The sequence below is a fragment of the Bubalus bubalis genome, chromosome 5 (genome assembly GCF_019923935.1).
Source record: "Bubalus bubalis isolate 160015118507 breed Murrah chromosome 5, NDDB_SH_1, whole genome shotgun sequence".
Classification (NCBI taxonomy): Eukaryota; Metazoa; Chordata; class Mammalia; order Artiodactyla; family Bovidae; genus Bubalus; species Bubalus bubalis.
The window spans coordinates 9,872,039-9,891,607 of record NC_059161.1 but is presented as its reverse complement, the minus strand read 5'-3'; the positions used below and the strand labels follow the sequence as shown (position 1 = coordinate 9,891,607).

At 47.9% G+C, this 19,569-nt stretch overlaps 2 long non-coding RNA genes across 3 annotated transcripts; one reads left to right on the top strand and one right to left on the bottom strand.

Annotated features, from left to right (window-relative positions):
- Nucleotides 1-11,023: 11,023 nt before the first annotated feature.
- Nucleotides 11,024-16,148, bottom strand: LOC123465781. The gene is made up of 3 exons (XR_006641065.1): nt 15,848-16,148; nt 11,635-11,745; nt 11,024-11,492 (listed from the first exon to the last, which is right to left on the bottom strand). It is a non-coding gene; the product is annotated as an uncharacterized LOC123465781 (long non-coding RNA).
- A 122-nt stretch (nt 16,149-16,270) lies between these two features.
- Nucleotides 16,271-19,116, top strand: LOC123333626. Of its 2 annotated transcripts, none has more exons than XR_006551032.1 (4): nt 16,271-16,806; nt 17,355-17,514; nt 17,742-17,854; nt 18,294-19,116. It is a non-coding gene; the product is annotated as an uncharacterized LOC123333626 (long non-coding RNA). The 2 variants fall into 2 exon arrangements; XR_006551031.1 differs by having other exon boundaries at nt 16,273-16,714.
- Nucleotides 19,117-19,569: the final 453 nt, after the last annotated feature.

The following is a 19,569-nucleotide window of genomic DNA, read 5'->3' as shown; positions in this document are numbered from 1 at the left end:
CGGCCTCCCCAGGCCCCAGCCAGAGGCTGAGTGCTGTCCCGTGAGCTTGTGAGCAGGGGGCAGAGGGAGACAGCCTTCCGCTGGGCAAAGTCGATGCCCCGTGGTGAATCTGTACACGACCCAAAGGGCTCCAGAATTCACTTTCTGCCTGCCACCGAATTTCCTAGGGTATTGTCAAGTCAGGCTCCAGGTCTCTCCCTGAGTTCTTTCCAAGGGTCTTGCATAACCCTCCTAGAACTGGATCAGCCAGGGAATATTTCACAGTTTGGGTGAATCCTCTTCTCTGCCTTTGAATTCTAAGAGAGGAGGGTGATTAAAAAATTAAACTTGAGAGGAAGATTTAGCTTAGTGATTGCAGTTCTGTTGGGATTTTTTTTTTCCTTTAAAGACTACACACAGCCATGTTCATGAGGGAAGTCCCACCCTTAAACGTCAATGTTTTTGGTCGTACATGTGACTGTTAGAAGGACCAGCATGAGAAAACATCTGTCGAGGAAGAGCCGGTGATCTCCTTAGGCAGATGTCACTGGAGGTCACCAGACAAGGCTGACCCTCCCCTGTCTGCTCCTGGGTGCAGCGTGAGAACTTCTTCGATGCACCCAAACCCACAGGTTAGGATAGAGCACGCACACGGGGCCCAGGATCCATGGTCTGTAGACCCAGCATGGACCTGGTGAAAACCAGCTCACTTCACGGGTGGCCACTAAAGTAGTCATCCACATTTTGCAAACAGCTAAAGGCCAGGATGCAAAAGCAGACCACTGGGCAGCAAAAAGTGGAGTCCCTAGGGTTGTTCCTCATGAAGCTCACCCCCTCTGCAGAAGGAGAGCCCAACAGGCCTTTTCAGGTACTGTTGACTCCTACTTTAATCATAATGCTAACATAGTAAACATCTTTCTCTCTTAGTCCAAACCTCACGAGGAGGAGATAAACTGGAAAGACAGAAGAGCCTCTAGAGTGAGATGTTCAGTATTTTGAGGGTGAGTGACCTCTCTGAGGATCTAACCTGTGAATGCTCACCCCAGAAAGAGGCTTTCACACCCTGTGCATTCTGTACCAGCCCCTGAGGCTCAATCACAACACCCAGATTAAGAACCCCTGCCAGAGAGACTGGGCAGATCTGTGAGCTGACCGCTCGGACCCTGGAGAGCAGGCGCAGTGACTTTAACCTGCTGCCAGCAGGTTAAACCTGATGGAACAAACACCCCCGTCCCTGACAGGTGGGGATGGTCCTCCCAGTGGCTGTGTCAGAGCCCAGGTATGCTTGACATGTCCACCTAAGCAAGCAGGGATGCACGTAAACACTGGCTGAGCACGATAACTGCTATCAAAGGGTTTAGAAATCATGTGTCAGGCACTCTTCTGCCTTAATGCTTTAATACATTGAATCCTTGCAAAAGCCCTGGAAGGTGTTTCTCTAAGAGCCTGGACTTAAACTCTTTTCTCAAATTCCATCTCCAGTGGTTAAATAACTAGAAAGGTAATATCTTCCCAGAAAAAAACTCACTCACTGGTACTACTGAACACTTGCTTTGTGTCAAACATTGTGCTAAGAATGGGTTTCCCATGTATTCATTTATTTTACACAAACCACACTTTACAGATGAGGGAATTCAGGTTCAGAGAGACTAAGTGATGTGCCCTAGGTAACAGGGCTGTAAGCAGTGGAACTGGGATCTGATCCAAGTTTCTCCATTTCTAAACCCTTTGAAACTTCATGGCAAATAGATGGGGAAACAGTGTCAGACTTTATTTTTCTGGGCTCCAAAATCACTGCAGATGGTGACTGCAGCCATGAAATTAAAAGACGCTTACTCCTTGGAAGGAAAGTTGTGACCAACCTAGATAGCATATTGAAAAGCAGAGACATTACTTTGCCAACAAAGGTCCATCTAGTCAAGGCTATGGTTTTTCCAGTGGTCATGTATGGATGTGAGAGTTGGACTGTGAAGAAGGCTGAGCGCCGAAGAAATGATGCTTTTGAACTGTGGTGTTGGAGAAGACTCTTGAGAGTCCCTTGGACTGCAAGGAGATCCAACCAGTCCATCCTAAAGGAGATCAGTCTTGGGTGTTCATTGGAAGGACTGATGCTTAAGCTGAAACTCCAGTACTTGGACCACCTGATGCAAAGAACTGGCTCACTGGAAAGGACCCTGATGCTGGGAAAGATTGAGAGCAGGAGGAGAAGGGGATGACAGAGGATGAGATGGTTGGATGGCATCACCAACTCAATGAACGTGGGTCTGGATGGACTCCGGGAGTTGGTGATGGACAGGGAGGCCTGGCATGGTGTGGTTCATGGGGTCGCAAAGAGTTGGACATGACTGAGCGACTGAATTGAACTGAAAATCCTTTGATAGTTATTGTGCTCTATGGGGCTCCCGGGAGGACCCCATGACCAAAGGGCAGTGGCCAAGAGGAGTTACCCAACGTCCGAGGTCAGGGGCAGCGGCCGAGAATGCCAGACTGCGATGGCGCAGGAACGGCCGAGAGGAGATACCCCAGGTCCTCCCGGCTTCTGCCCCTGACCCCGGACGTGGGGTAGCTCCTCTCGGCTGGCTTAGCACGCCCGTCGCAGCCGCCTGCGCTTTAGCACGCCCGTCGCAGCCGCCGTGAAGAGATACCTCACACCCAAGGTAAGAGAAATCCAAGTAAGATGGTAGGTGTTGCAAGAGGGCATCAGAGGGCACACACAGTGAAACCATACTCACAGAAAACTAGTCAATCTAATCACACTAGGACCACAGCCTTGACTAACTCAATGAAACTAAGCCATGCCCGTGGGGCAACCCAAGGTGGGCGGGTCATGGTGGAGAGATCTGACAGAATGTGGTCCACTGGAGAAGGGAATGGCAAACCACTTCAGTATTCTTGCCTTGAGAACCCCATGAACAGTATGAAAAGGCAAAATGATAGGATACTGAAAGAGAAACTCCCCAGGTCAGTGGGTGCCCAATATGCTACTGGAGATCAGTGGAGAAATAACTCCAGACAGAATGAAGAGATGGAGCCAAAGCAAAAACAATACCCAGCTGTGGATGTGACTGGTGATAGAAGCAAGGTCCAATGCTGTAAAGAGCAGTATTGCATAGGAACCTGGAATGTCAGGTCCATGAATCAAGGCAAATTGGAAGTGGTCAAACAAGAGATGGCCAGAGTGAATGTCGACATTCTAGGAATCAGTGAACTGAAATGGACTGGAATGGGTGAATTTAACTCAGATGACCATTATATCTACTACTGCGGAAAGGAATCCCTCAGAAGAAATGGAGTAGCCATCGTGGTCAACAAAAGAGTCCAAAATGCAGTACGTGGATGCAATCTCAAAAACGACAGAATGATCTCTGTTCGTTTCCAAGGCAAACCATTCAATATCACAGTAATCCAAGTCTATGCCCCAACCAGTAACACCGAAGAAGCTGAAGTTGAACGGTTCTATGAAGACCTATAAGACCTTTTAGAACTAACACCCCAAAAAGATGTCCTTTTCATTATAGGGGACTGGAATGCAAAAGTAGGAAGTCAAGAAACACCTGGAGTAACAGGCAAATTTGGCCTTGGAATACGGAATGAAGCAGGGCAAAGACTAATAGAGTTTTGCCAGGAAAATGCACTGGTCATAACAAACACCCTCTTCCAACAACACAAGAGAAGACTCTATACATGGACATCACCAGATGGTCAACACAGAAATCAGATTGATTATATTTTTTGCAGCCAAAGATGGAGAAGCTCTATACAGTCAGCAAAAACAAGACCAGGAGCTGACTGTGGCTCAGACCATGAACTCCTTGTTGCCAAATTCAGACTTAAATTGAAGAAAGTAGGGAAAACCACTAGACCATTCAGGTATGACCTAAATCAAATCCCTTATGATTATACAGTGGAAGTGAGAAATAGATTTAAGGGCCTAGATCTGATAGATAGAGTGCCTGATGAGCTATGGAATGAGGTTTGTGACATTGTACAGGAGACAGGGATCAAGACCATCCCCATGGAAAAGAAATGCAAAAAAGCAAAATGGCTGCTGGGGAGGCCTTACAAATAGCTGTGAAAAGAAGAGAAGCGAAAAGCAAAGGAGAAAAGGAAAGATATAAACATTTGAATGCAGAGTTCCAAAGAATAGCAAGAAGAGATAAGAAAGTCTTCTTCAGTGATCAATGTGAAGAAATAGAGGAAAACAACAGAATGGGAAAGACTAGAGATTTCTTCAAGAAAATCAGAGATACCAAAGGAACATTTCATGCAAAGATGGGCTTGATAAAGGACAGAAATGGTATGGACCTAACAGAAGCAGAAGATATTAAGAAGAGGTGGCAAGAATACACAGAAGAACTGTACAAAAAAGATCTTCATGACCCAGATTATCATGATGGTGTGATCACTGACCTAGAGCCAGACATCCTGGAATGTGAAGTCAAGTGGGCCTTAGAAAGCATCACTACGAACAAAACTAGTGGAGGTGATAGAATTCCAGTTGAGCTATTCCAAATCCTGAAAGATGATGCTGTGAACGTGCTGCATTCAATATGCCAGCAAATTTGGAAAACTCAGCAGTGGCCACAGGACTGGAAAAGGTCCGTTTTCATTCCAATCCCAAAGAAAGGCAATGCCAAAGAATGCTCAAACTACCGCACAATTGCACTCATCTCACACGCTAGTAAAGTAATACTCAAAATTCTCCAAGCCAGGCTTCAGCAATATGTGAACCGTCAACTTCCTGATGTTCAAGCTGGTTTTAGAAAGAGAAGAGGAACCAGAGATCAAATTGCCAACATCCGCTGGATCATGGAAAAAGCAAGAGAGTTCCAGCAAAACATCTATTTTTGCTTTATTGACTATGCCAAAGCCTTTGACTGTGTGGATCACAATAAACTGTGGAAAATTCTGAAAGAGATGGGAATACCAGACCACCTGACCTGCCTCTTGAGAAATTTGTATGCAGGTCAGGAAGCAACAGTTAGAACTGGACAATGAACAACAGACTGGTTCCAAATAGGAAAAGGAGTACGTCAAGGCTGTATATTGTCACCCTGTTTATTTAACCTATATGCAGAGTACATCATGAGAAACTCTGGGCTGGAAGAAACACAAGCTGGAATCAAGATTGCCGGGAGAAATATCAATAACCTCAGATATGCAGATGACACCACCCTTATGGCAGAAAATGAAGAGGAACTAAAAAGCCTCTTGATGAAGGTGAAAGTGGAGAGTGAAAAAATTGGCTTAAAGCTCAACATTCAGAAAACGAAGATCATGGCATCCGGTCCCATCACTTCATGGAAAATAGATGGGAAACAGCGGAAACAGTGTCAGACTTTATTTTGGGGGGCTCCAAAATCACTGCAGATGGTGATTGCAGCCATGAAATTAAAAGACGCTTGCTCCTTGGAAGGAAAGTTATGACCAACCTAGATAGCATATTCAAAAGCAGAGACATTACTTTGCCAACAAAGGTCCATCTAGTCAAGGCTATGGTTTTTCCTGTGGTCATGTATGGATGTGAGAGTTGGACTGTGAAGAAGGCTGAGCGCTGAAGAATTGATGCTTTTGAACTGTGGTGTTGGAGAAGACTCTTGAGAGCCCCTTGGACTGCAAGGAAAACCAACCAGTCCGTTCTAAAGGAGATCAGCCCTGGGATTTCTTTGGAAGGAATGATGCTTAAGCTGAAACTCCAGTACTTTGGCCACCTCATGTGAAGAGCTGACTCATTGGAAAAGACTCTGATGCTGGGAGGGATTGGGGGCAGGAGGAGAAGGGGACGACAGAGGATGAGATGGCTGGATGGCATCACTGACTCGATGGACATGAGTCTGAGTGAACTCCGGGAGTTGGTGATGGACAGGGAGGCCTGGTGTGCTGCGATTCATGGGGTTGCAAAGAGTCGGACACGACTGAGTGACTGATCTGATCTGATCTGATCTGATGGGGCTCCCAGGTGGAGCTAGTGGTAAAGAATCTGCCTGCCAATGCAGGAGATGTGGGTTCAATCCCTGGGTCGGGAAAATCCCCTGAAGGAGGAAAACAGCAACCCAATTCAGTATTCTTGCCTGGAGAACCCCCATGGACAGAGGAGCCTGGCGGCTACAGCCTGCTGCTGCTGCTGCTAAGTCGCTTCAGTCGTGTCCGACTCTGTGCAATCCCATAGATGGAAGCCAACCAGGCTCCCCCATCCCTGGGATTCTCCAGGCAAGAACACTGGAGTGGGTTGCCATTTCCTTCTCCAATGCATGTAAGTGAAAAGTGAAAGTGAAGTCACTCAGTCGCGTCCGACTCGTAGCGACCCCGTGGACTGCAGCCTACCAGACTCCTCTGCCCATGGGATTTTCCAGACAAGAGTACTGGAGTGACCCCATGGACTGCAGCCTACCAGACTCCTCTGCCCATGGGATTTTCCAGACAAGAGTACTGGAGTGGGGTGCCATTGCCTTCTCCCGGCTACAGTCTACAGAGTCACAAAGAAGTGAACGCGACTGAGCGCATTGTGCCCTACTCCCCTCGCCAGTTTGGGGTTACAGTGCGCATGCTCACACATACCTAGAACGATGGAGGTTTGGTTAGCGACATTCCAAAAAGATCTTATGTTTATGTCCAGGACACAGACCCTGGTGGTGTGGGTGATACTTGTATCACTTCCAGTTAAACACAGAAGCTTGATCTCCTGCATTTATTTTTCTCTCCCTCAATCATAGATTTTTTTCCTCTTGTAAAGATGGCTACAACAATTTTTCTTATTCCTGATTACACGTCCCTTTACAATGCAACTTCACCACTCTTCTCATCAGAGAAAAGATCTTGAATTTGGGTGACTTGTTTTGACCAGTAGAATTCGGTGGAATTCTGCGTGACTTCTAAAACTTGGCCTTAGGAGACCTTGCAGCTTCTGCCTTGAATCTTTTCGAACACTGCCCTGAGATCAAGAGGGAGGGTTATGTGTATACATACAGCTGATGCACTTTGTTGTACAGAAAATAACACACCATTGTAAAGCAACCATTTTTTTTTTCAATAATTTTTTTTAATGAAACTAAAAGAAAGCCCCAGAAAGAGAAAAACCCCTAACAGACAAAGGAGTGGTAATTAGAAGGGTATCAAAATTCTCTCCAGATACACTGAATAGAACATAATAGAAAAACACCTTTAAAACTCTGAAGGAAAATGATTTTCCACCCAGAATTTTATAATCACCCCAATGATCAATCAAATGTGAGGAAAATAAAGATGTTTTTAGACAAGCAACTCTCAAAACCTGGGCTCATCATAAAAGAGGGAGCCATGGCTCCCAGGAACAGGCATGTGCATCGTGCTCAGTCATGGCTGACTCTTCCCGACCCCATGGACTGCAGCCCACCAGGCTCCTCTGTCCATGCGATTCTCCAGGCAAGAATACTGCAGTGGGTTGTCATTCCCTTCTCCAGGGGATCTTCCCAACCCAGGAATCAAACCTATGTCTCCCGCATCAGCAGGGGGGTTCTTTACTGCTAAGCCACCAGCGAAGCCCAAGGCTCCAGCAAAAGGAAAAGACAGAGGGAAGTCTCTGCACCAACAGCAAGGAGCCAGCCCAGACTGAGCAGTGGAAACTGCACAGGGAAAGGAAGTTTCCAGAGTGAGGGACACAGGGCAAGGACTGGCTATACAGCACTGTTGGGCAGCAGGCAAATTACTGCTAGGGACTGATCGAGCCATTGAAGGAACTGGGGGAAGTTGGTATAAGTAGAAGAAACTGAGAAATGGGAAAGGGGGGGTTATTTATCCTTTCTTTAAAAAATATTTTTATTTACTTATCTGGCTGCGTTGGATCTTAGTTGCGGCATGTGGGACCTAGGTCCCTGACCAGGAAAGGAACCTGGGCCCCCTGCTTTACGAGCATGGAGTCTTAGCCACTGGGCCACTAGGGAAGTCCTAGATTATTTGTTCTTGAAAACAAAACTGTATTATAAAAGGCATTTAGGTGAACATTTTAATCTAGAGTGAAGAGAAGGAAAAAAAGCAGCTACTGAGTTGGGTGGAGGGTGCTTCCCAGGTGGCTCAGCGATAAAGAATCCACTTGGCAATGCAGGAGATGCCAGAGACGCAGGTTCAATCCCTGGGTCAGGACGATCCCCTGGAGAAGGAAATGGCTACCCACTCCAGTATTCTTGCCTGGAGAATTCCACGGACAGAGAAGCCTACAGTCCATGGGATCACAAGGAGTCGGACATGACTGAGCACGAAGGCACCAGGCACCAAGTTGGGGAGCAGGGCAGAGCAACAGAGAGGGCTGAGCTATGGGCCCCTGGATTCCACTATACCTTTTAGCCCCATTTGATTTTTTTAACTATGGGAATAAGTCACTTTAATAAATATTACTTTTATGCAAAAATAAACAGCTTGGGCTCTAGAGTCCGATTGCCCAGGTTCAGACCTCTGTTTACTCTCTTACTGGTGGCAGGGCTTGGTGCGAGCCACTGGCCTTCCTGTTTCCTTATCTAGTTTGTAAAATAGAGGTAAGGGTTAAACATACTTTCTGCAAAGGGCCTGGCACAGGACATATGCTCAATAAATCACAGCCAGTATGATTTTTAAGACTGCTGAGAAATTCCATGGTTGAGTGAAAGCAAACTCCGCTGCCCCAGATATGGGAGGAATTGAGAAAGCCTGACCAGTATCACCCTTGCATTTGCCAGTAAGTTCTCCAGCTGTTGTAAAGTTGCTCCCACCCCACCCCCTCCCTATCTTAGTCATTAGTGATGCCCTACCTTGCAAAGTGACTTAGGAGGCGCTGGACATGCAGCAGAGAGTGGCTTTTCACATAAAGGCCCAATTCATTTCCAGGGGCCTGCCTGCAGGCTTTCCTTCTGATGCAATCGTCCCACACAAGCTGTCTCCGTGGGAGGGGTCACAAAGCAGCTCCAGGATGGGGCGTTGGTGCAGGGCAGGGAGAAGGCAGCTCTAGGCTCGGCTGGGGGAGGGGAACACACTGCAGAGTCCCAGGCTCAGAGCCCCCACAGTGATCTGGGGCCCTGACCAACTAAGGGGGCCTCCAACGAGGGCCTGGGGATGAGGATGCTGACTCCTTGGCCCAAATATATACACACACTTATTTAAACAAGCATATGAATGGGATAAAGTCCAGAGGAGACAGGTACCCTAACATGTTAACCAGAGTTCTCTCTGAATGGTGGGATTTGAAGTGATTTTCATTTCTTCTTGCTTCTCTATGTGTTTCAACTTTGGTAAAAAAAAGATCATACATTCCCTTTGTAGTTTTAATTAATAATGATGATAATAAAGAAGGAGGCGATGAATCCCTGAAAGGGAGTGGGTACACGAGGAGGGAAATTCCATGGCCCCTAAAACTAGGGACCGAGGGCCTTCAGCCAGAGAGACTGGTAACAGTGGAGAAAGTGCCAATCCTCTGCCAGCCAGTGTTCCAAGAATTCAGAGACCCCCACTTGGCAGAGGTGCCAATGTCGGGGCCGGGGGCGGGGGTGGCAGAAAACAGCTGAAGCTTCAGTAAGCTGCAACGTGTGCCAGTGGCTGTCTATGCTAGAACTCACTGAATCCCCAGAGAGACCTCATGAGAGAGGGTTGCTTGTCATCCAAGCTTAGTGTCTCCAGTCAAACAGCATGATTTTCTGTCTCCCATACATGACTCAAGGTTTCCACTTCCTTGGAATTTTGTCTCCATGCCTTCTTTCAAGTTCTTTCCTCTTCCTAAATGCCTTAATGTGTGTGTGTGTGCACGCGTGCACACTCAATCACTCAGTTGCATCCAACACTTTGTGACCCCATAAACTGTAGGGACTGGGGGCTCTGAGCCCAGGACCATGGCAGGCCAGGGGCTTTCAGGGATTCATCACCTCGTTCCTTATTTTCATCATTATTAATTAAAACTACAAAGGGAATCTGTAGATCTTTTTACCAAATTTGAAACATACAGATAAGAAAGAAGAAATGAAAATCACTTCAAATCCCACCATTCAGAGACCCCAGGCTCCTCTGTCCATGGGATTTTCCAGGCAAGAATACTGGAGCAGGTTGCCATTTTCTTTTCCAGAGGATCTTCCGGATCCAGGGATCAAACCAGCATCTCATCTCTTATGTCTCCTGTTTAGGCAGGCATATTCTTTACCACTGAGCCACCTGGCAAGCCCATGTTTATATATATAAAATGCTAAACCAAGTAGTGTGCAGTGGAAGTGCCTAGCAGTAGTAAAACAAGAGCTGCCCCGCTGGGCTGTGTGCAGACTCACTGAAAAGGGACCCGGGGGCTGCTGGAGGGCTGTGAAGGTCAGAGTCTGCCTCGGATGCTGAGCCTGCGCTCCTCGAGGCCAGAGATCCCCACACCCCAGCTGCTTCCAGAGCTGGTTCTGTTGGATCCTTGAGATCCCAGGAAAAATGCAGACTTGGCCATTACCTCTGGGCAGGCAAGAAAGAAATGTTTTTCAAGTTCCCAAGAGAAAACTGGAGGATGACAGAGATGTCAACTAGGAACCACGCTCCCTTTTCTCAAAATCATGTATGTCATTGGTATTCCAAGCACTTATTCCCCTGTTAGCATCTATCACAGAGGAAAGTCAAGCTTCTCTTTGCCCACAAAAGGAAAACCAGTGGAAGAATAAAGCCAGCCACCACCTCTCCAGCCCAGTGAGGACCTCTGGCCCTCCTCCTTCCCTGGGCAGGGCCTGCAGAAGGCTTGCTGGGGCAGGGCTGACAGCCTCCCCAGGCCCACCCCGCACTGGGACCAGCTGCCTCAGGCCCCCTGCAGAAGACCTCAGGCCAGTGGGAGCTGAGGCAGGAACCTGGATTCCATGTGCATCCTGGACAACAGCTGGGAAAGGGTTTCCTGCTGCGATCCGAGCACAGCTCCATCCTGCATCTTATAAGCACAGGTACCAGAGTGGAGGGCTTCCCAGGTGGCTCAGTGGTAAAGAATCCGCTTGCCAGGCAGGAGTTGCAGCTCCAACCCTGGGTCAGGAAGATCCCCTGGAGAAGGAAATGGCAACCCACTCCAGCATTCTTTGCCTGGAGAATCCCATGGACAGAGGAGCCTGGCTGTCTACAGTCCATGGGCTCGCGAACGAGTCGGACATGACTGAGCAACTAAGCAACAATAAATCGACCCCCAGACACATACTCAATTGTCCACTCAGCTCCTCTACTGGGCTGTGTAATAGGCATCTCTCTCCTCATGGGTCGAAAACTAGTAAGTCCTCGATCTTTTCTCCTCCCATAGTCTTCTTCACTTGAATTCATGACAGTTTCATCATTGTTCAAGCTGAAAACCTTGGAGTCAGTCCTGACCTCTGTCTCTCTCATACTCGCACCCACTCCATCAGCAAAGCCTTCCACACACATGCAGATTCTGACCGCTTCTCCCCATGTCTCCCTCACCCTGCTCCAAGCCCGCATCAGCCCTTGCCTGGTTTGCAGTAGTCTCCTCAATGGTCTCCCTGCCTCCACTCTTGCGCTCTGTAGTCTGTTGTGAACATCCCAGGAGGTAGACTATCCTGTGAAGACAGGGGTCAGGGCAGTGCCCTTCAGCGGGGCCCCATGCTGTCTGGAGCAGTGGTCCATACTACCTCTCCGCCTGCATTCCTAGGGTTTGCTCCCCTTCCCACACCCCTCCAACCACAGGGGCCTCAAACTCACCAGGCATGCTCCCAACCTGAGGGGTTGGGGTTTGCAGCTCCTCGGCCTGGATGCCTTTCCAGGTTTCCACGTGCTCACTGCCTCTCTTCCTGGGCGCAGCCTCATTCCTGTCTTTGTACAAAAACTTCCTTTTCGGTGAGGTCTTCCCCAGCCTCCTTGCACCACCCTCCTCCAATTTCTGTCCTGTGATCACTTTCTTTTTCTGCATGATACCTATCACCAAACATACTATAATATTTATTTGTTTTATTTTTTATTAACTTTTAAATATTTTTATGTCTTTATTTTTTTTTAATAAAGTCTTTATTGAATTTGTTACAATGTTGTTTCTGGTCTACGCTTTTGGTCCCAAGGTATGTGGGGTCTTAGCTCCCCGACCAGGGATCGAACTCTCACCTCCTGCCTTAGAAGGTGGAGTCTTAACCACTGGACCACCAGGGAAGCCGTATAATCTTTATTTATTTGGTTTACTATTTGTCACCCCTACTGGATAATCAGTGTTAAAGAATCCGCCTGCAATGTAGTAGACATGGATTTGATCCCTGGGTCGGGAAGATCCCCTGGAGAAGGAAATGGCAATGCACTCCAGTATTCTTGCCTGGAGAATCCCGTGGACAGAGGAGCCTGGAGGACTATAGTTCAGGGGATCTCAAAGAGTCAGAGGAGACTGAGCGTGACTGAGAACAAATGGGAATTTAAGTCCCTAAGGTTAGAGATTTTTACCAGACACACAGTTAAGTGTTCAACAAATACTTGTCAACTGAGTGAATGAACAGGAATCAATTGTTCTGATGTGTCTGTGTCAGCTTTTGCACTGAGCCAATGAAAGGAAGAGCAAGAAAACACCTTAGACCGTCAAGTTCAGGTCTTCCTTCAGTTGAAGGACGCTGAGCTCTAGCAAGGAGGCGGATATTCCAAGCATCACAGCACACTGGCTTTAGAGCTGGGCTAGGAATGGATACCCTCAGCTCTCAAACAGAGCCTGTCCTCTGGCCCTCCTGCCACCCACGGAGGTCACTCCATTCTGACAGCAATTTCCAGTCTCCTGAGCGGTAAAATTAGAACAAGGAACCTACAGAAAGCAAAGAAATAAGCTATGAGGCAGGGGTATTTTTAGGCTTGCTGGTTTCTAAGTGCACACATATAGAAAGGTCTACCCATATGGCTATATATAGTGGCTAAATCAGGAAGTCAGTTGAGTGGTGGGTCAGCTTTTCTGGGGGTGGCTGAGTGGGGCTGTTACCACACGATCAGTTTCCAGCCAGAGTGGCCGATTCCAAGGAAACTGAGCCTGCTGAGTCATCTGGAAGCGCATACCTCACATGGGGTGCTCAGAAAGACTCTGAGGACTCAGATCCTCCTTTTTCTTCTCCTCAATCAGCCAGAAGTTACCAGTGAAACTCCAAGGCCCACCCGGCATCTTAAGGCCAAAGTCTCCCCAATGCTGGCTTGCTATCTTGGGGGCAGATGGGGATGGAGACCGAGCAGTAACCTGGAGCCTCTGTGTGCCCAGCTGACCACAGAGGCCTCCTGGGCTCTGGTCCCTTTGTCCACCAGGACTTCCTAAGACCTCAGACCAGATATAAAAGATGAGACCCAGATTAGCATAAAGCACTTCCTAGTGGACAAACATTCTGTTCATCACGTATGGATCTCTTTTTATACAACAACTTACTAGGGAGATACTCGTAAAATTGTCTACAGTTTAAAAAAAAAATTCTCTCCATTTTACAGTTGGAGAAACTGAGGCAAAGTGTGAGTAAGTGATGTATCACCCAGGTCTCAGCTTAAGTGGTGGAGCCAAGCCATCTAGTTCCACAGCCCTCAGGCTAAGCTGCACTGGCCAGAGGGAGAGCACTTATGGGGCTTTGAGATTCATGGCTGATCTCGGTATTGATGCTGCAGATCTTTGACTGGTCTTTGAGCTAAGTGATGAATGTGTAGTAAGCACATCAGTTGCTTATGAAAAGAAATGAGGGTAAGTCTGTTCCTTTTATCTGGGAGAAGCCGAGGGACGGATCCAGAACCTTCATGGAATATGCTGGAAACAGGTTTTATAGTAGCTGTAATGGGAAACCACTCGGCAGGGTGACATGGTTATGGAAATAGGGGCTAGTGTCCCTCTGCAAGGCTGGAAAAGGACCGAACACCAAAGTTGGGGTAGATCCTTGCCCTCATGTGGCTTATGTTGTAATGGAGGGGCATGGACAATGACCACAAACAAATGAGATCACTAAGATGGTTATAAAGGGGCTAACCAAAATAAAACAAGGGAATGGGAAGGGTTATGGGTTGAGCTGTGTTCCCCCAAAAGCTGTTGAAGTCCCAAGGCCCAGAGTATGACCTTATTTGGAGGTAGAGTCTTTATGGAGGTAATTGCGTTAAAAAGAGATCATTAGGGTGGGCTCTAATCCAATATGATGGGTATCCTTATAAAAGGGAAAATGTGGAGACAGGCACACCAGGAGCATGCCACGTGAAGAGGAAGAGAGTTCAGAGTCAAGAACACCAAAGATGGCTCCATCCTTTGGAAGCTCGGAGCAAGTTCTCCCCAGAGCCCTCAGAAGGAACCGACTCTGCCAGCACCTTGATCTTAGAAGCTTCTAGCCTCCAGAATAGGAGATAGTAAATCTCTGCTGTTTAAGCCACCAGTCTGTGGTGCTTTGTAATGGAAGCCCTAACAAACTAATGGGCTTCCCTGGTGGCTCAGATGGTAAAGTGTACAATAATTACCACCTGCAATAAAACAAGATAATGAAATTGGAGACCTGGGTTCAATCCCTGGGTCCGGAAGAGCCCCTAGAGGAGAAAAATGGCAACCCATTCTGGTATTCTTGCCTGGAGAATCCCATGGACAGAGGAGCCTGGTAGGCTACAGTCCATGGGGTCTCAAAGAGCTGGACAGGACTGAGTGACTAACGGAGAAGGCAATGGCAACCCACTCCAGGACTCTTGCCTGGAAAGTCCCATGGACAGGGAAGCCTGGTAGGCTGCAGTCCATGGGGTCGCAAAGAGTTGGACACGACTGAGCAACTTCACTTTCACTTTTCACTTTCATGCACTGGAGAAGGAAATGGCAACCCACTCCAGTGTTCTTGCCTGGAGAATCCCAGGGACGGGGGAGCCTGGTGGGCTGCCGTCTATGGGGTCGCACAGAGTCGGACACGACTGAAGCGACTTAGCAGCAGCAGCAACAGCAGAGTGACTAACACTTTCACTTTCAACAAGCTTAACACACAAAAAGGATTAATTTAGCTAACAGATCAGTTTAGGTCTATCTGAGGAGGTAACAACTGGGCTGAAGCCTGAATGTTGAGAAGAAAAATCGGCAGAAGACCCACACCCCAGACACGGGAACTAACTCCGCGTATCTATGGAAAGGCCCGTGTGGCTGGAGCAGGGCAAGCGAGGGCAGAGAGAATAGAACCTTCATGGAACGTGCTGGAAATTGGGGTTTTACACCAACTGCAATGGGAAACCACTCAATGGAGTGACGTGAGACCCAACTTTTCCCTTTAAAAGATCCCTCCAGCTGCTCTGTGGAAAATAAGCTTGAGGATCGGGTAAGGGGAGACCAGTTAGGAGAGCGAGGTTCACGTTCAGAGGAGAAATGAGAACCCCTGGCTGAGAGCACTGGCAGAGGAGAGGGGAGAAGAGCTCTGGTTCGTGATGAACTTTGGAGAACTCCAACAGGACTTGCCAGTCCTGGAGCGAGAGAAAAAGGGACGTATGGATGACAATCCCCAGGACTTTGGCGTCTAAGCAGCTGAAAGGACCATGGTGCTTTTTACAGTGGGAGTGGATAGAGGACAGAGTTTCTTGATGAGGAATAGCCAGTCAGCTCCCACCCAAATAAGATTTATAAGATGAGACCAAAGCAAAGATTAATGAGACATGGACCCCCTCCTAGAACTCAGGATTTGAAGGAGGCAGACACATAAATAAATCATATGCATACACCACGTCCAGCAGCTGGCTACGCGCAGCTAGGAGTGACCGGGGAAGTCGGCCAAAGGAGGAAAAGGTTTCTGTTTTACTTTTTCAGGAAAAAGTTTCTGTTTCACTTTTTCAGAATAACTTCAGACTTCTACAAATATTGCCAAAACAGTACAAAGAATTCCCAAATACCCTTCACCTAGTTTCCACACATGTTAACACTATACAAATTAACGGTACAGTCATCCAAACCAGGAAATTAGCATTAGCTACAAACCTCATTCAGATTTCATCAAGTTCCCCATCTGGTCCAGAGACAATCCAGGATCACCGTAGCACATGTTTCCTTAGTCTCTCCAGCTGGGACAGCACCTTCATCCTACTCGGCCGTGGCCTTCATGCTCTTGAGTGCTAGCCAGCGGTTTTGTAAAGTATGCCTCCATGGGAGTTGGTCTGTTGTGTCCTCAGGTTGTGCATTTTTTTTCCAAATTTATTTATTTTTTATTTTTGGTTGCGCTGGATCTTTTTGCTGCACAGGCTTTTCTCTAGTTGTGGCGAGTGGGATCTACTCTCTAGTTGCGATGTGCGGGCTTCTCATTGCCGTGGCTTCTCTTGTTTGCCCTAGGGCTCACAGACTTCAGGAGTTGCAGCATTCAGGCTCAGCAGTTGTGGCACATGGGCTCAGTTGCTGCGAGGCACGTGGGATCTTCCCAAACCAGGGATCAAACCCGTATCTCCTGCATTAGCAGGCAAAATTCTTTACCACTGAGCCACCAGGGAAGCCCCAGGTTATGCATTTTGACAAGAACACCACAGAAGTGATGCTGTGCGCTTCTCAGCACATCATATCAGGCAGCACACGAGGCCAATAAGCTGTTACTTGTTGATTCTGATCACCCGAGTTAGGTGGGGTCTGCAGGTTTTTCCACTGTAAAGTTATTCTTTTCCCCGTTGAGTTAATAGGCATCTCATGGGGAACTACTTTGAGATGATGTAAACATCCTGTTTCTCATCTTATTTTCACGCAAATGTTTGTTTCCGCTGATGAGTCTTGCTTAAAACAATCACGACCGTGGGTGTCTGCCAAGGGGTGGTTTTCTATTTCCTTCACGCCTTCGAATATTCAACAGTCAGAATTTTTTCTGTAAGAAGGCTCTCCCTTTTCCCTTATTTGTTTACTCAAATATTTACTGTATCATTACAGACGTATTATTTCCTATTTTTCCCTCTTATTCTGTAAGTTATAATCTATTGTGATCATTTTTGTTGCTGCTCAATCTCAAGTTTGGGAGTCAGGAGCACCTCCCAGTTGGCTTCTGTGTTCAAGAGGAAAATTTTGGAGCAAAACTTAGGACAAAGTTATGACAGGGAGGCAGAGGGAGAAGGGAGAGGAGAGGCTTCCCAGCCTGGAGGGCAGCCGTGGGCCCTACACCCAGTCCTCTCTAAGGATGCTGGCCAGCCTCTGGGCTGGCTGTTCCTGACCACGAGAGCCAGGAAGATGCAGCCACTTGCCTTGCTCAGGGGGAACAACCCCCACTGAAGGTGCCCTGCCTCTAGCAGGACCTCCCCAGGGACCGACCAGCAGGCTGCAGCTCTTGGGCTGTTAAGGCATCTGCCTGGGTCTGCTCCAGAGGAGCCGTCCACCATGTGCACTGACACCACCCTCCCAGCAGCCACTTCCTGCCCGACGCTGCTTTATCAGAAAAGCCATCACCCAGAGCTCTGGGGATCCCCATTACTCAGCCCATGACTGAAGAATGTTCCTTTGATCTCCCTACCTGAAGGGATTGTATCCGGGGAGGTGGCTTGACCCTCAGAGTTATGGAGTGACGAAACCCCTCGGCCTGGAGACCATCTAAGCGAGACTGGCTGTCGTTTGGACTGGTTTGCTGTTGTTTTTTTCAACCCAGGGCCTCGGTAAAGTCTTGCGGGGATGCCCAATAGGTAAAGTAGGTGGGAGCGGGAAAAGGGGGTGGGGGAGTGGCAGTTGGATTTCCATCAGTCTAGTCCAAGCCCCTGTTGACAGAGATGGAGCTAGGCCCCAAAGGGAAATGGTTTATCTAAGGTCACGGGGGCAGTGGGTGGCTAGGCAGGAGCAGGACTCAGTGTCCGGAATCCTTGTGTCCTTCTCACCGCTGCACATTCCCAATCCACTGGTTTCTTGTTTATAGATGACTGATGAGGCCACAGCCTGGGTTTCCTTGTCCGTTTCCTTTGTTATCACAGCAGGCAAAGAGATAGAGACCAGTCTTCCAGGCCCTTCTGTGGCAGGACCTCTTGGCAGGTGAGACTCACTGACCCTTCACCCCCAGGGAAGAGGAGCTGTCTTGGGTGGTTTAGCAAGTCAAGGCCAAACTTACTTGTTAGTCTCTCCTGGCTGGAGGCCCATGACCTCACCCAGATCTATTGCCAAAGGGCTAGAATCTGGGTACCATTTCTTCCTTCCCTCCCTTCTCTTCCGTCAGGATGGGAAGCATCCTTTTTCCCTCTTTTAAATTTCAAATTAAAAGCTTTAAGATAGGTTAAACATTCACATGACTCAAAATTCAAAAACTACAAACATCATACTGCAAGAAGTCTCCTTTCCAACTCTGCCCTTTGGACTTCCCCACCCCAGGGCAGTCACTGTGGTTCATCTCTTGTGCAACCTTCCAGAGACCTTTGTCAGGTTAACAAACTTTTTCTCTAAAAGATGAGATAGTAAAATATCTTTGGCTTTGCAGGTCATAGGGCCTCTTTCAACTCTGCCATTGGTGGAAAAGCAGACACAGATGACACAGAAATGAATAAACGTGGCTGCGCTCCAATGAAGCTTCATTTATGGACCCTGAAATTTGAATATCATGTAATTTTCACATATCACAAAATATTCTCCATTTTTTCCAAACATTTAGAAAAGTGTAAACCACATTACCTCACACGCAATACAAAAATGTAGTATTTCAATTTCAGATAAACCGTAACATATTCAAGCACTATCCTGTTGGTGGACTTCCAGCCTAGTTCCAGGCCTTTGCTATTACAGAAAATACTGCGGTGTAGACACCTGCCCATACATCATGCCACATACAGGTGACGTCTCTGTAGGATACATCTGGGGACAAGTTTGATCAAATCTGAACAGGCTTTCTACTCCTCCCAGGCACCTCCATCCCTTTCCTCCTCTCTTTAAAGTCTTCATCTTGCTCCCTGAGTACTAATCAGTTAACATCACATATACTCAGAGCTTCACAAGCTCAAACCCTGGCATGTTTCTGCAGTGATGCTCTAACCAGTTGGCCCTGCCCCAGGCCAGTCCCTGGCGTAGATCTCACCTGAACTTTGGACTCCTAGTGGGATCCTGACTTGACTCTGTCACTGCTCCAGCCCTTCCTCAGGGAGCCCCGGAGGATGCATCAAAGTCACCAGTCTATTTCTGATGACTTCTCATTGGCTTCTCCAAGGGAAGCCAGCGTTCACTGTGCAAGAAAAGCCACAACCCTTAGAGGGGCATTTAACACGGCCACCCCACCCATGGTCTGACCCTTCCTGTGACAGCTTCCCTAGTAGTTCAAATGGTAAAGAATCTGCCTGCAATGCAGGAGACCTGGGTTGGGAAGATCCCCTGGAGAAGGGCATGGCAACCCACTCCAGTATTCTTGCCTGGAGAATCCCCATGGACAGAGGAGCCTGGAGGGCTGCAGTCCATGGGGTTGCAAAGAGTCAAACATGACTGAAGACCAAGCACCGCATCACACGACAGCTTAGCGCCTAAGAGAGTAGACCTTGGAGCCAAACTGGGCTCAATCCTGGCTCTTCTCAGAGGTCTGACTTTGAGCAAACAAACTTGTCCTTGGTGAAAGCTCAGTTTTCTGACCAGTGAAACGGGCAGAGCAATAGTCCTCACCTTCGAGGGTGGTTGTGAATTAATCCACAGAAAGCACTTAGAACCGTGGCTGGCACGTATTACACACACAGTGTGTGCTGTGTCATTGTCTTATTTTTAAACTCAGTCATAGC